The sequence below is a fragment of the Syngnathus leptorhynchus genome, chromosome 7 (assembly GCF_054491065.1).
Source record: "Syngnathus leptorhynchus isolate UIUO chromosome 7, UIUO_Slep, whole genome shotgun sequence".
Classification (NCBI taxonomy): domain Eukaryota; kingdom Metazoa; phylum Chordata; class Actinopteri; order Syngnathiformes; family Syngnathidae; genus Syngnathus; species Syngnathus leptorhynchus.
The window spans coordinates 12,249,162-12,262,570 of record NC_141201.1 but is presented as its reverse complement, the minus strand read 5'-3'; the positions used below and the strand labels follow the sequence as shown (position 1 = coordinate 12,262,570).

The 13,409-nt window shown below is 42.8% G+C and overlaps 1 protein-coding gene and 1 pseudogene across 2 annotated transcripts in view; both read left to right on the top strand.

Annotated features, from left to right (window-relative positions):
• LOC147054800 (uncharacterized) overlaps window positions 1–1,283 on the top strand; it is a 28,925-nt gene extending 27,642 nt beyond the window's left edge. For both annotated transcript variants that reach the window (XR_015066598.1, XR_015066599.1), the window contains 3 exons: window positions 70–141; window positions 222–368; window positions 720–1,283. The gene's annotated coding sequence lies outside the window, so the exon portion shown is untranslated. The remainder of the gene's footprint in view (window positions 1–69; window positions 142–221; window positions 369–719) is intronic.
• Window positions 1,284–9,600: 8,317 nt separating this feature from the next.
• LOC147054799 (general transcription factor II-I repeat domain-containing protein 2B-like) lies at window positions 9,601–10,332 on the top strand (annotated as a pseudogene).
• Window positions 10,333–13,409: the final 3,077 nt, after the last annotated feature.

Here is a 13,409-nt window from a genome sequence, read left to right as displayed (position 1 = left end):
GTTTAAATATACATTTAAAAAATAAATGTGTTCCCTTGCATTAAACATTGTCTGTTTGTTCCAAATTAGAAACAGCAGAGCAGATTGGTGTCTGTGTGCGGGGCTCGGTTGGTGCCATTGAGTGTCATTTTCGTTAAACAAGTAATCGATTTGTCGATTTACTGTTATTGTACTTCACACATGCGCATGGTAAAGTAATATTTGGTTTAAAACTATTGCAGGAAGAAGCTGTGGTGAGACTGGCAGTGTGGAGGGAGGCTAACTTGACCCCAATCAAGGTCGGGGCATTTTACACCTTTTCGCACATCAACGCTGTGACGAATGAATTTGGACTGTCACTCAACACGACCCAACATTCTAAGATATCTGTGAGTAGAAAAAGGCTGTGAAAAGGAATTTAATCAGTTTAGGTTGTTTTGAATGAACGAGTATAATATTACGAATGCCAGCTTTCCGTACAATCTCGTTCACATTTTACAACTTTACGAGAAAGGCTGTTGAATTGTGACCAGCGTGTCTGCGAACAACGCCCCCAGGTGGGGACAAAACGGTACAGATAATGGAAGGACTTTATGGACACCCTGTGAATTAGTAGTAATTACATGTGATGTGACCGTGATGAATTCACCTTAAACTTTATTGACTTATTTATGACCTTTTGAGGTATATAATTCTTCAGTTTTCACCTGAGCAAACCTAATTGTGTTTTTATTCACTAGCTCTACGAGTCAACGGTCCAATTTATTGCCATTGGAATAATGATGGAAGAGGAGATCAAGTTGGTGGATGGGGAGGGGGTGGAAATAAGTATTTTTGTGAGTGTGTGGCGCAAGGCTTTTTCTGAGATGCCAAAAATACCACAAGATGGACTCTCCCTTAAACTTGTATATTCACAGGGAGAAGTGGTCGAAATATGTCAATAAACACTATATTTTGCCAATGCTGTCCATTTGCCTACATTGATTTCTGCCAAAGTTTGGTGTTGGATGGGGTGCAGTCGCACTTTTCATTGGGAAGAGTTTAAATTTTCTGTTTGAAAGTATAGCTCTTTGTGCCACTTAAATATTTGACTGCATTATTTTGTCAGATGGATTGAAATCTGCCCTAGTTTGGGGTTGGATGGGGTGCAGTTGCACTTTTCATTGGGAAGAGTTTCAATTTTCTGTTTGAAAGCATAGGTCTGCGTGCAACTTAAATATTTGACTGCATTATTTTCTCAGAAGCATCAACAATGCAATGAAAACCAACTTTGAGGACAAATTTGCAGCAAAGTGTATAGTGAATCTCTGGAGGGTCCAATTCAGTATAATGAGGTAGGTACTATATGCTGAATGATCGATGCAAACTGTGAATTTGATTCCTTAATGGCTTATTTTACGAGCTCCAAATTAAGCGAATTCCACCATTTAAACTGAAGGTCCCCGGTTAGCTCAATTGGTAGAGCATCGATTCTCAATCTCATCGTCTTGGCTTCGTACCCCACATTGGGGAACTGTCAGATGTTGATCAATCTCAGATGGTGCTCGCCACAATTTTTGCCGTTCCAAACATTTACCGTTTTTGCTTAATAAGTAAATTTGCGTGCTTTAAGCGATTCACCCCGTTCCAACTTTCACATGTTCCAAAAAATCACATCATACTTGCTGCCATTTATCTTGTTCATAACATTTACCGTTTGTGCGTAATTAACAAATGTGTGCCTTAAAATTCCCCTTCCCACTCTATTTCGACACGAGCCATCTTCCCTTAGTGGGTTGGATTCTCACATTGGGCGTCTTGTCATTACACAAATTCACGCACTTGCTACCATTTTGCCCCGCATTTAGCAGTTCTACCGTTTCATTAAAAGGACACTGGTTAGCTCAGTTGGTAGAGCATCAGACTCCAAACCTTAGTGTTGTGGGTTTGATCCCCACATCGGGCAACTTTATCAATATCCTCATTTAATCCCTAACTCATTTAACCCATTTATCATTTTTCCCATTTATCTTTATCATCGTTTATTACCCTTTTTATTCAATTTATGTCATCATTTATCATAATTTATTTCCCTTTTTATTTTTCCCTCTTATCATTTTACACATCAGTTTACCCATTTATTTTCTTCAACATCATTTATTATCATTAATTTCCCTTTTCATTTTGTAAAAAGTAGAATAACAATAGTGCAAAGGTCTTCGCCTTCACACGCAATTTCTCCAGAAATTGCAATTCTAGTGTGACGGCGAAGGCTTTCACACATTATTAGTGTGAAGGTGAAGACCTTCACACTATTGTTCTTCTACTTTTTATTAGTATTATTCGTGTGAGTCGTCAACTTATCGTGGTGGAGGGGTTTGCGTGACCCTATGATCCTAGCAGCCACATTGTCTGGGGCTTCATGCCCCTGGTAGGGTCACCCATGGCAAAAGCGTCCTAGGTGAGGGGCCAGACAAAGCATGACTCACCAAAGCCCCTTGTAATGAGAAACAAAAATGGACTTTGTTTTTCCTCGCCTGGACGCGGGTCATCAGGGCCCCCCTCTGGAGCTAGGCCTGGAGGTGGGGCTCGAAGGCGAGCACCTGGTGGCTGAGCCTTCGCTCATGGGGCCCGGCCGGGCATAGCCTGAAAAGAAAACGTGTCCCCCTTCCCACGGGTTCACCACCTGTAGGAGGGGCCAAAGGGGTCGGGTGCAAAGTGGGCTGGGCGGCGGCCAAAGGCGGGGACCTTGGCTGTCCAATGCCTGGCTGCAGAGGCTGGCTCTAGGGACATGGAATGTCACCTCTCTGGCTGGAAAGGAGCCCGAGCTGGTGTGTGAGGCAGAAAAGTTCTGACTAGACATAGTCGGACTTGCCTCCACACGTAGTTTGGGTTCTGGTACAAGTCCTCTCGAGAGGGGCTGGACTCTCTTCCACTCTGGAGTTGCCCACGGTGAAAGGCGTCGAGCAGGTGGCCATACTTATTGCGCCTCGGGTGAGCGCCTGTACATTGGGGTTCACCCCGGTGAGCGAGAGGGTAGCTTCCCTCCGCCTTCGGGTGGGGGGACGGGTCCTGACTGTTGTTTGTGTCGATGCACCAAACGGCAGCTCAGAGTACCCACCCTTCTTGGAGTCCCTGGAAGAAGTGCTGGAGAGCGCTCTTTCTGGGGACTCCATCGTTCTACTGGGTGACTTCAACGCTCACGTGGGCAATAACAGTGAGACCTGGAAGGGCGTGATTAGGAGGAACGGCCCCCCCGATCTGAACCCGAGCGGTGTTCTGTTGTTGGACTTCTGTGCTCGACACGGATTTTCTATCATGAACACCATGTTCAAACATAAGGGTGTCCATGTGTGCACTTGGCACCAGGACACCCTAGGCGGCAGTTCAATGATCAACTTTGTTTCATCGGATTTGGGTCTCTCGGCTGGCCTGGGAACACCTTGGGGATCCCCCGGGATGAGCTAGATCAAATGGCTGGGGAGAGGGAAGTCTGGGAGTCCCTCCTAAAGCTGCCCGTGACCCGACCCCGGATAAGCGGAAGAAGATCGATGGATGAAATTCAACTAAATTCTCCAAAAGTTCGTCTTTCTACTCTGATTTCTACATTTCTTGACCGATTAAACCCATTCCAAATTTCAACTGTTCATCTTTTCCCTACCTACAACTTCCCACTCACCAAAAAATTCCATACTTTGAATTTGAAATTCGACCAAATTCCCCCAAAATTTGTTTTTCAACCCATTCCGACTTTCAATTGTAATTTCACATTTTCAAATTTGAAATTCGACCAAATTCTAAAATTTCGTTTTTCTACTCTAGTTTCTACATTTTTCAACCCATTCCAAGTTTCAATTGTAATTCTAAATTTTCACATTTGAATTTCGACTAAATTCTCCAAAATTTCGTTTTTTCTACTCTAATTTCTACATTTTTCAACCGATTCAACCCATTCCAACTTTCAATTGTAATTCCAAATTTTCAAATTTGAAATTCGACCAAATTCCAAAATTTTGTTTTTTGACTCTAATTTCTACATTTCTGTACCGATTCAACCCATTCCAACTTTCAATTGTAATTCCAAATTTTCAGATTTGAAATTCGACTCATTTCCAAAATTTCTTTTTTCAACCGATTCAACCCATTCCAACTTTCAATTGTAATTCCAAATTTTCAAATTTGAAATTCGACCAAATTCCAAAGTTTCGTTTTTCGACTCTAATTTCTACATTTTTCAACCCAATCAACCATTCCAACTCTCAATTGTAATTCCACATTCTCAGATTTGAAATTCGACCAAATTCCAAAATTTCGTTTTTCTACTCCAATTTCTACATTTTCAACCGATTCAAGCCATTCCAACTTTCAATTGTAATTTCAAATTTTCAAATTTGAAATTCAACCAAATTTTCGTTTTTCTACTCTGATTTTTACATTTTTCAACCGATGGGAAGGTCCCTCTTACAGGATGACCAGGCTGCAATGGATGTAAAGAGGACACATAGTACAAACATTGTAGACAATTAAAAAAAGGTGTGGAGAGCAGGATGTTATTGCACAGCAATGACTCATCAGAGCAACAGGCTGGGGGAAGAAGCTGTCTCTCAATGTACATATTCACCTGGAGTTTCCAATTTTTTTTTACATATTTGTATTGTTCCAACTTCAACAGGTTACGCTCAATCCCTCTTCATGTATACATCATTAATTTGACAGCGTTTTCCTTTCTATTTTTTTAATTTTGCCACCAATTCAACCCGTTTCAACATTTAACTCATGCATCTTATGTCTACCTACTCCACAACTTCTCACTTATCAATAATTTGAAATGTATAACTTTGAAATTCACATCAAATCATATGAAATTTGCTTTTTCCTTCTAATTCTTTCATTATTTGCCAAATTCAACCTGTTTCAACTTTCAACATAAATCTTTAAATGTAATTTATAACTTTTTGCGCTTCATGAAAAAAGCATTCCCCAAGATTTTTTCAGCTTCTTTGCCTTCACAAGCAATTTCTCCATAAATTGTATTTTCTAGTTATTATTCTATTTTCTTCTCTTTTTTTGTCCTTCTTGTTCTTCTTCCACACAATTCAACCCATTCACTCCATTCCACCTTTCACGCATTCCAAATATTCACGAGATGAGCGGTTCCATTTTTCTTATTCCAAAAATTCTCAGTTTTCGCAAAATTCCCAAATTTCTGACAATTTTTTCCCCATTCATTCTTAAAGGCACATTCAACACTTCACATTTACGTCCTTCCAGTTTGAAATTCACATCATTCAGCACATTCACATCACATTCGGAAAGATTCTCGACATTCCCCAACTTCCCATAAATTCCACATTTTCAAATTTGAAATTCCACCAAATCCTCCAAAATTCAGTTTTTCACCTCTAATTTCTACTTTTCTCAAGTAAATCAACTCATTTCAACATCATTCGGCAGCATTCCCCAAAAAGTTATTCAACCTTTTCGCCTTCACATGCAATTTCTCCAGAAATTGCAAATTCTAGTTACACTTTAATCTAGTACAGCCAAAAGAAAAGCATGTTCCCTGGTATAACAAGGAGGGCGCACACTGCTATTTGAGAAGCACTGGGGTAGAGGAAGCGGATAAGCGAGACCTGGGGCTGGCAGGAGCAGGTGCAGAGCGGCACACTCCGGAGAAGTGGTTTAACCTACCACATCGCTGGCACCTCTGTCTCACGGCCGGACAGGCAGGCGCGCGTAGGGTGTGACGAAGAGCCGCAAACGTGGTGTGGCGCCCCGTCGTCCCGCGACGTTAACCTCGAGCTTGTCGGAGGTAACCTCGTAGAGCGGGGCCATTTAAGCCACCGTCTGAACCTGCGGAGTGGGGTGGGAGGGGCTCTGGTCCGGAGCTGCAAGCCGGGACGCGAGCGTGGCAGCCGACTCGAGCTGGAAGGCTATTTCCACCGCCTAAGATAGCTTTGTATCGTCCAGTGACATACAGCTTCTCACGCAGCCTCGTGTCGGTCCTATGCTCCGCCAGGTGATCCCAAATCATCTCCTCTTCCAAGACGCTGAATTTACACAGGCTGGCCAAACCACGGAGACCGGCGACGTAACGGTGGACTGACTCACCGGGCCGCTACCGGCGCTGACGGAAGATCCACCGTACCATGGCGCTCTGTGGGGCCGCGAAATGTGCGGAGAGCAAGGCAACAGTCGGCTTACTTCGTCACTGGCCCGAGAGACCGGAAAATCCATTGTCCCTCGGTACCCAGGCAGTGGATTAACAAGACCCTTAGCCTTACATCGTTCGCATCGCGTAGCCCAACGGCCCCAATAAAAGTCTGAAAAGACTCATGCCAGTGGGACCACGGGAAAAGCAAGAAACGGTGGAAGAGGTGATAAAGGAAGCTTCATCCTCGTCGCCGATGTTATTTTCACAAACACGCGGACAACGACTCCGTGCTCACTGTCGTTTATTTTTTATCACACACACACACACACACACACACACACACACACACACACACACACACACACACACACACACACGCACTCAACATTTTTCCGACCAACAAACTGTTTTACAGCAGTCACATCACACTCGTGTACTGTGACAAAGTCACATACCACAGAAAGCAGGGGTTTTATTTTTTTTGGGGGGGGGGGGGGGTCGTTTTGACACAAATGACTTGATGTCTGTATAGCCATTGCATTTATTGGCCTGAATAACACAAAACAACATATAGAAAATAAAGATATATGTGCGCTGACGTTTTTTTTGTTTTATAGTGGTACACTACGTAAAAAAAGACAAAAGAAATATGGCCATCAGTGCAGCATTTGAAGAAAAAAAAAAAAAAGAGATCCTCTCCAGTCCTCCTCTTGTGGTGTGCGTTGGCACCTTTATTTGCCACAGACACATAAGTGCCTGCCTTGCATGTCAAGTACTCAGCTTCATAAGGATCACGACCCTGGCAAAAGCACGGGAATTTTTTTCTTCAACTCCTCCGTGAACGTGCATTTTCGTTTCGGCATTGCTTGTAAATGTAAACTGGCCAGCCCACCCTACTTCGTAACAAAGTGACTAGATTTGAGGAGAAAGGCGTGACTTATTTGCGAACGATACAGAAAAACTTGGAATTGAGTGAAATGGAACGGAGTGGCAATTCTATTGACAATGTGCTGTACATGTATTATGTTTGAGGCAGACCAACAAAATCCCGGGCGATTTTTGAAATTCCCCCGGACGTTTTTTCAGGGCTCAAATGTAGGACATGTCCGAGAAAACAAGGACGTCTGGTCACCCCATTATAAGTGACACAGAGGATGAAAATTTCAATGGATTTACTGATTTGGAGTGACACGATGGTTTGATAAACTTGTTATTTATACATACATACATTTTCTGAACCGCTTTGTCCCCACGGGGGTCGCGGGCGTGCTGGAGCCTATCCCAGCCGTCATCGGGCAGTAGGCGGGGGACACCCTGAACCGGTTGCCAGCCAATCGCAGGGCACACAGACGAACAACCATCCGCACTCGCACTCATACCTAGGGACAATTTAGAGTCTTCAATCGGCCTACCAAGCATGTTTTTGGGATGTGGGAGGAAACCGGAGTGCCTGGAGAAAACCCACACGGGCTCGGGGAGAACATGCAAACTCCACACAGGGAGGGCCGGAGGTGGAATCGAACCCGCACCCTCCTAACTGTGGGTAACTGTTAACATGGAATGTCAGGCATGTTCTCAGTTCCTTGTTTGTGTTTATGTAACGTTAGCATACCATGTCTGTTCTTGGTTATGTATTTTTTCAAATAAAGTTGCTCGAAAAATGCGACTTGTACTCTGGTGCGACTTATGTTCTTTTCTTTATTATGGATTTTATGGCTGGTGTAACTTGTATTCCGGAGCCACTTATAGTCAAGAAAATGCAACAGTTTCTATGGTGATTGAACACAGCCCTGCAGCTCTCTGTTGTACAACATTCATGTAATACCAGTTATGTTTTTGTATTTTTTTATGTCTGACTGCTTCAACAATATAGGCCTATCCTTTGAGATGATACATTATTTAGGCGTGTCTGTCCTTGTCCTCATCACTCAAAAACACCACTTAGGACAGCAAAAGGGGTTATCCTAAAGTTAGGACAATTTATTTAAGATTTTCCAAGGTTAGGATGCTTCTGTAATACACTTTTCTTCTCTTGAGATAGGATGCGTAAACAAAGTTAGGAAACTCTGTTCGATAATACGCATTTCCTAAATACGGTCCAAAAGTGCCAACGAGACTGTCACAGTTTTAGCGATTGTTTGACCCACATGCAGAAACCAACTCACAGGTCCCAGATGAATGTGGACTCTTTATTTAAAGGAGTAAGGTAGCGATATCGCCGGAGGGTCCGAGCCAGTGGTATGGAGTTGGATGCGATGGTGGAACATGTGCAGCTCGGTCAGAACAGAGTGGATCTGTTTGGAGGACCGTGGAGGGGAAATCCAAGAGCTGGAAGGCAACAACAGAAAGTCAGAGAGTTCTGTGGGAGTAAGGGGGAGATCAAACGGGCAGACCAGAGACTCAGGAGACGCAGCGTAGACGAGTAGGGTTGAATCAATAATTGCTAGAGCAGACCTGGGCATTGTACGGCCCGCGGGCCACATACAGCCCTTTGGTTGACTTTGACTGGCCCGTGTAAGATTCATTGGAAATTACAAAATAAACATTTTCTTATTTTACTTGATGCATGGACTGAAGCTGCGTAGCTTTTAGTTTGAAGTTGTTTTTTCACGTACATGATGACGCAATACGTATATCAAGGCGTGCGAGACGTGCGCATGATTTGATCATTGTTGCTAGCAAGTCACAAGACTTAAGCCCTCAGAAATGCCCGCTGCTAAAAAAAAGGTAGATGCCGAATGCAGGGTTTTCAACAAAAACTGGACCGCTAAGTATTTATTTACTTAAGTCGGAGGTAAAGCCGTGTGTTTAGTTTGCGGGGAGCAGATCGCCGTGTTTAAAGACTACAATTTGAGTCGGCATTACGAGACGAAACACGTGGAGAAATATAACAACGTGACTGATGTTGAGAGGGCGCGGACATCGGAAGCTTTGCTAGCTAAACTGCAAAAGCAGCAAGGCTTTTTTACCAAGCTTCACACATCCAGAGATGCTGCAACCAATATCAGCTTTGAGATATCGCACAATATTGCTAAAAACAGTAAGCCGTTCTCGGAGGGGGAGTTTGTCAAAGTGTGCTTGGTGGACTCAGCAGCACTAATATGCCCTGAAAAAAAGCAGCATTTGAGAAAGTCCCACTGTCCAGGCAAACCGTGATGAGAAGGGTCGAGGACATTGCGGGGAATCTGGAGCTTCAGCTTCAACATGAAGTGGCAAGTTTTGACTTTTTCTCCTTGGATTTGGACGAAAGCTGTGATGTCTATGACACAGCCCAGCTACTCATATTTGTCCGCGGGATTAACGCCGGACTTCACGATTACGGAGAAGCTAGCAGCAATGCGGCCAATGAAAGGGACGACTACAGGAACGGATCTCTTCAAGGAGGTAAATGCGTGCATGAACTTGGACTGAAATGGGACAGACTGGCAGGTGTCACAACGGACGGTTGTTCAAATCTCACAGGGTAAAATGTCGGACTTTTAAATCGTATGCAAGATGAAGTGACTGAAATCGACGCAGATCAGAAATTGGTGTTTTTGCCTTGTATTATTCACCAACCTGTGTTGTGCAAGTCAGTGCTAAAAATTAACCATGTTGTTGATGCTGTTACTAAAATAGTAAACTTCATCAGGTCACGGGCATTGAATCACAGACAGTTTGTCGCACTTCTAGAAGACCATGAGTCTGTGCATAGTGACATAGGCTACCACACAGCTGTCAAATGGCTCAGCCTGGGCAAAGTGCTAAAAAGACTTGGGACCTGAAAACAGAGATTCAAGAGTTTTGTGAGAAGAAAGCCGAAGACATCCCAGAGGTCTCAGATGTGGACTGGATGGCAGATTTTGCATTTGCTGTTGATGTGACTGCACTGATGAATAACCTGAACACCAAACTGCAAGGCAGTGGCTTTTTTGTCCATGAAATGCACACCCTGGTGAAGGCTTTCATGAGAAATATTTGGTTTCTTTCGAGCCAACTGGAGAGCAACAATCTCACTCACATGCAAACACTGAAAGAAGTCACACCATCAGCTGATCACCTCCGCAGGTACTCATCCATGTTAGGAGCATTGCATTGTGAGTTTTCAAGGAGATTTGAAGATCTCAGAACAATCGAGGATGAAATGCACATGATTTCCTCTCCATTTACCTGCAATGTGGATGATGCACCCACTGATGTGCAGCTGGAACTCATTGACCTGCAGTCTGATGCAGTACTGAGGACTTTAAATCAGGATCTCTGCTGGATTTCTACTCTTCTCTCAAGGAGGAGAACTTTCCAAACATGAAGAGACATGCTCAGAAGATGTTGGTTCTCTTTGGCTCTACCTACATATGTGAACAAACGTTTTCAATGATGAAGTTTGCAAAATGCAGGCATAGATTCTCTCTCACTGGCGATCATCTGTCAGCTGTGCTTCGCATCTCCACCTCAGACATGCAACCTCACTTCGATGCATTCGTTAAAGCACAGCAGACTAGATTTCTCTCACTGAACAAGAAAAAAATAATTTAAAAATGTAAGAAGGTAGAAGTTTTAAAGCATGTTTTTATGGTTGAGTTGTGCATGATTTTAATTGTAGTGTGGTTATTTTTATTTGCATGTTTAGTGTGTTTTTATTATGTTGTTTTATTGATTTAATTATATAATTACATGCTTTTCTTCAGAGATATTAATTACCTAATTGCCTGCATCTAAGTTTATTGGATAAATGTCACAGATAGTAAAAAACGTTCACATTTTGTTTACCATTGTTTTGGGAAAATTTGATTGAATAAATGACATTTTTTGCAAGGAAAACTCACTTTTTCATTACTTAATTATGATATATACTCTGACCAGCTTTTCAAAAATAATGTTATTTACTGCTTTTTATAAAGAAATGCAATTAATAATATGAAGAATTGAGTTCAGCCTTTTGGCCGGCCCTCCACAATATTTTCAGTTTCTCATGTGGCCCCATGGAAAAAATCATTGCCCACCCCTGGGCTAGAGGCACAACCGTAGAGGGGAACACGTAGGCAGACAATCAGGCGACGGTTACTGGCAACACGCTCCTTAAGAGCCTCCTCCTAACGAGCCTGATCAACCACACCTGTGGGTCCTCCGCCACCCTGCTCACGGCTGCCCCCTGTGGACAAGAGAGAAAACCTCCCTGACATAGACAGATAAGATAAGATTCTCAAGTTAGGACGTTTCTGTAAATCTGTTTCTTAGATGGGCTGGTGTTGTTCTGCTGACACAGACCCATATAAATGAGATACTCAAAGAAAAAAAGTGTGTGCGCGTGTGTCTGTGTGTCTGTGTGCGTGCTTGCGTGCATGCGCGTTGTATGAGTGGATGTGAGCATGAATCAGTCTCATTAAGACAGCAGTCCAGGAGCATTTAGGTTCCCGTCAGGCGCAAATCACTGTCAGTTATTAATGAGAGTCATATTTACTGCTACATTAGAGGAAAATGTCACTACACAAGTAGACATACAGAAACAGACAAAACAACCTTTATACGTATTAATGCACTCAGTTGTTTCTATGGCCAATGATAAAAGATGTTCTGTCAGGATTTTCCATTTTTTTCAATGTCTAAGTAGCTTTATACTCGTCAAACTAGTCAAAGTAGCATTTTTTACTCACACAGCAAGACAGCGTTGGACAGAAATATATGTACAGGGGCTATCTATTTATTAAGTTGTTACTCATGCTCCACATGTTCTCTGCAGTGTGTGTTCATGTGTACATGCGTGTGGTGTACCATACTAAATGTCTACAGTGGGTGCGACCGAATGACCCCACTCGTTGTCTTTTAATGCCTTTGAAATATGACTGATGCACACACAATGATAAAGGCAGACATCCCTGTCAAACAAAGAACAGATATAGGGAATGAGTCTGAGTGAGCAGTCTATCACCACAACTAGAGTCAGATGAACAATAAGGTCTGACCATAAATAGGTCGGTCAGTTTGCCTTATGCTTGTCCATATTATGCCACCATAAATGGAGCATTGAAAAGACCCAGAGTTCATTCAAATCCAAATGCATTTCTTGGAGTAGATGGATAGGACAGTGTGCAGTAGTGACTAATGCAAAAAGCTAACTTCAGTGTCCAGAATCAATCAGTGCACCTTCTTGTCAAACATCTCAAAACAGATGGACCCGTGCGTAGTGGCGGCGAGGGGTGTGTGTGTGGGTGGGGGGGGGGGCTATGTGTGGGTGGGGGTGGGGTTCATAGGGACCATCACCCTCAGATTCAAGATCAGCCCACAATGACAAAAGATGACAACAATTTCTGGTAAAGCACATTTACACGCACTACAAACCAAGTCATTATTTCCTTGAAATTTATATGACACCTGAATAGACCCAAATCTTAATGCCACCTCTAAGGTGGGACTTTCAACACGTCCAAACGTTGTAAAATCAAATCAGCAGGCACATATGGTGCATCTTAAAACCTACCATTGCCCTACCAACACAGTGGAGCTTCATGTCCTTGTTGAGAGCTTGCACACAAATACCATATTCCTTGCTTTATGTTAAAACTCACATACACATACACACACTTGCCAACTTAACCGATTTAGGCAGGATACTCCCGATTTCCAACCCTGTCTCCCACCTGCCCCTCGGTCTGTCATTTCTTCTGCAAATCTCGCAATTTTACTTAAAATGATTTAAATACAGGAATAACAAATTAGGTGGACGTTACAATATATTTTGAATACAGCATGATTTGGATACAGCAACGACAAATAAACTGGGAGATTGAATATGATTTGAACGCATCATAAAACAGGAAGTTTGCGTAAGAGTTGACATCAATCTGTTTTGAATATAGCAATGCCAAGTTGATTTAATTATATATTTTAACTGTTTGATGTGAATACAACAGTGACAGTTTAATCAATTTCGAGAGGGTTAGAGTCACAATCCCAAAGGCATCTTCCCCACCGACAGGCAGCGCTTGCACCAACCGATCACACAGCTAATCATCTCCCATGCTAGTCTGGTCGATTTCACTGACCCAGTTTAGGAGTTCCATAGCTTATGATACAGTTGGGTAAGTAAGTGCCTGTTCCTGCCGCTAGGAGATCTGTTTCCGGTGCGCCCTTAAGACTGCAACAAGTTTATATATTATTCAACATTCCACAATATTGTTTATGTATTTCGGTATCGCCATTTGACAAAAGTGTTGAAGAGTTTCATAATAGCATTTGCACACATCTGCAGCACAGGCTCCAGCCTGAAATGACATAATGCAAATGATTTCTGTTTCAGTATTTGACACCAGCCACTGGT